Source organism: Gossypium hirsutum, chromosome D10, assembly GCF_007990345.1.
Source record: "Gossypium hirsutum isolate 1008001.06 chromosome D10, Gossypium_hirsutum_v2.1, whole genome shotgun sequence".
In the NCBI taxonomy this organism is placed as follows: domain Eukaryota; kingdom Viridiplantae; phylum Streptophyta; class Magnoliopsida; order Malvales; family Malvaceae; genus Gossypium; species Gossypium hirsutum.
In genome coordinates, this window is record NC_053446.1 from 31174809 (window position 1) to 31178439 (window position 3631).

Here is a 3631-nt window from a genome sequence, read left to right on the forward strand (position 1 = left end):
TAATTTTAATTTCAAAAAAAAATATTTAATGCATATCTTTTAAAACAACTATACATAAAATAAAACATAATTAATATAAATATTTCAAATAGTTGTTGGGAAAAGTAAAAAAAGGTTACTAAACTATTTATTTTATTTTATTTTATTTTAATCACTTAACTATTAATTTTTTAATTTAATTACTCAAATCAAATATTTTGATTCCGATTTGAATTTTGATAGGTTGTTTGAAGTGGATTTTTTCTTTTTTTGCAACTAATTTTCTCAATATTCCACATGGTAAGTATTTTTTAGTTTTGACTTTCTTTTTCTTTTATTTCTCTTTTCTAATTTCTTTGATCGCCACTTTTCTCTACTTCTTTCTTTGACAGTTTCTTTTGAGGGATCCAATCGTCTTCTTCAAAAACTTGAACCTCTTCTCTGCTATGTTCCTTAATTTGGTCTCTTCTTTCAGCTGGTTCTCAAGTTCTAGTAGCTGCAGATTCATGAACAACAAAATAAACATCAAGTAGAAATTTCAGATCTTTCTCTTCAAAATATTGAAAACATAATCAAAATGTTTAAAACCCAAATTAATAGATAAAAAACTGACCTTATTTTCCATTAGTTCAGCATCTTGTTTAGCAGTCTTTGATGATTTCCTCTCAAGCATTGTACAGTCCTCATCCCATCATCTCCTACCACCTTCTTGTTGAGTGTTTTCCTCTATCTTCTTTAGACGGTAAGATTGTATATTTCTATGATATAGTACTGTTCATTGATGTGATATCTTAGGTAGGTTTAATGCATGCCAATATGTACCCCACTCTAGACTTAACACGTGTTTATACGATAAAGGTTCGCCTATATAGTGATGTGCGAACCCACATCGCACGGTCCCATGTGTAATAACACGAGATTAGAGATAATTGGGAAGTGTTATTATGGGTTAAATTTGTCTAGATAGTAGCAGCTATCACACTTGTATTTAAATGATACTGTTTGAAGCTTTTCATGAAATGAAATGTTTATCAGTTGAGAGTCTGTTATGAAAATTATGAATTTTAGCTAAACATTATGAATTATCAAATGTATTTGGAACTTGATGATCTGGATTTTTTTTGGTTATGTTTCGATAGGTGATTTAATAGGAATTTCTCGGTAATTGTACTACTAATGGTGAAGCTATTACAGGAAAGCAACAAATTTGTTCAGTCAAGTCAGGTATCTACTTCAACCTCAATCAGAGAAGAATTTATTGTTTATAGTAATGTTTTATTCAGACGATCTTGAATTATGATTGTTTGAGTATTATGAAGTCTAGGGTTAAACCGTTAAATCTTTAGAGAATTTTGATATGCTAAGAGAAATATTCGAATTGGTGCACTAAACAATTCTGAGATTTGATAGAACATCTTGTATGAAGTTCATGGCATTGTTTATTTGCGTTGCATTAGACAGCCACGAAAATGTATAATGGCTTGAGACAAAGATACTGGTATTTAGGACTTAAACGTGAAATTTCAAAGTTTATTCTAAGGTAATTGTTATGTCTATAACTCAAGATATAGTATTAAGTATCTAAGGTTGGGCAGGAAAAACTTGATCTAAATAGTTATTATAAGGTGAGAAATTTCGAGGATGAAACTTTTGTAAATGGGGGAGAGTTGTAACAGCCCGTTTATTAGTGGTGTCGAAAACAGTGATTTCGGGGCCACAAATTCGACGAGTAAGTTCGTAATATTTACGAGTCAAATATGGTATTAAAATAAATTTTGAATAGGCACTTTATACTATTTGAATGAATAATTAGGTTTAAGTGGTATGACCCTAAAGTCAAGTGATTTTAGAAAATTAGGTATCGGGACCTCATTTCTATAAATTGAGTCGTAAATATTTTATTAGATATTTACGGAGTGTTATTAAGGTCGTAAAAATTTGATTAAGAAAATGAGGTATGGGCTGTAATAGGGTTCCAAAAAATTTGGATACACATGAAATTTAATAAAAATGGTTAATTTGCATGTTTTGGGCTTAGGGACTAAATTGTTTAAAAGTAAAATGTTAGGGGCAATTTTGTAAAAATGTCAAAAAGAACTTAATTGTATAAATGAATTGACTTTTCTGTTAGAATTAGTGAATTGAATGAAATTATTATTTTAGATCAAGAACGAGTGAAAAATCAAAGGGAAGAGAAAATTACCAAATAGCCCCTATACTTAGTCATTGCTACAATTCAGTCATGTAAGTTCGTATGAACTGTAATCATTATAATGTTAATTAAATTAAATGTTTACTATTTTGGTTTTATTCTAAGTGAATCAATATATATGTGAATGTATCCACAGTATGATGAATTGACGGATATTGAGTCCCGATTAAACCTTAAGAATTTTTATGATACAAATGACATGTCATTAGGGATTTCATGTCTCAGTTGTTGGTCTTGAATGTCTTACCAATGGCTGAGGTCCTACATTTCTTGTGGATTCTCCACAGCTTGTGTGAGCAGCATCGTGTAGCTCACATTCCGACCCACAGCTCGTGTGAACAATGATGTAAAGGAAAGGTTACGGTTATATGTAAAGGCACACTTTGTGTGAACTTTCCTAAGTATCTGATGTAGTTCTAGATGGTTCAACGGGTAAGAAAAGGAATGGAACGGTAAGTGAATTAATGGAAAGGTTCATAACTATATGAAAAGGTTTATGCTTGTGTAATGTATCTTATGAAATCTATTTATGTTATAAATAAGTTGATATGATTGTCAATGAATCTACTAACATGTGAGCTTGATGATGCTTGAATAGACTTATATTAAACTCATGGTATTGGAAACGATAAGTAGGCAAATGGAATGAATCATGACTGTCTGGTAACAATGATGAATTAAATGTTATGTTTATACATGGTTGATTTCTTATGTATCATGAACAAGTATAATAACTTGTGAGTTTGATGGTGTTATATAGGCTTTTATTGGGTTTATGGCATTGGTAAAAGGTTTATGCTTATTCTATAAGGTTCATAATTGAAATGGTAAGAAAAGGTTTATACTAAGCATTCATTGCTTACGTAGTTATTTTTCCTTTATTTTACAGATTATTGGAAGCACGATTGATTGGAAGTTTCGTCGGAGATCTATTACACTATCCAGTGGACAATTCAGTAGTTTTTTAGTAATTTGGCTAAGGTTTATAATGACATTTATAGGGTGATTTGTAGTGGTATCATGGTGCATGTGTTAATGGTGCTTTGGTATGTATAAGCTTTGGTAAGCTATGTTGGTTTGGTACACCTTGATACCTTACCAAGTTATGAGATTTTGGTTACTTTAAAGTGATTGTTGATGATGGTTTGAAAATGGTTACTTGTGACATATTTTATTTCATATTTGAACTAGGTTATTATGTTTGGAAAATGCAATATGAACATGTATAAGGTGGTTTATAATGGTGCTTTGATTAATATGTAAATGATAATATGGTTTGTTTTTGCCTTGATGTTTAAGTATGGTTGATGGACTAATGCTTGATTAGGTAAGTCCTTTTGGTCACTTTTTGCTAATTGATATGTATGGCATTTTGGTACAAGATGTTGACTTGAAAATGGTCAATTATGTTGTGTTTTAGGCACATAACAGAATGAGGTC

General features: G+C 30.6%; 1 long non-coding RNA gene across 1 annotated transcript; it reads left to right on the top strand.

Moving 5' to 3' along the window:
- Window positions 1-385: 385 nt before the first annotated feature.
- Window positions 386-3423, top strand: LOC121222211 (uncharacterized). The gene is made up of 3 exons (XR_005919335.1): window positions 386-721; window positions 1119-1203; window positions 3081-3423. It is a non-coding gene; the product is annotated as an uncharacterized lncRNA (long non-coding RNA).
- Window positions 3424-3631: the final 208 nt, after the last annotated feature.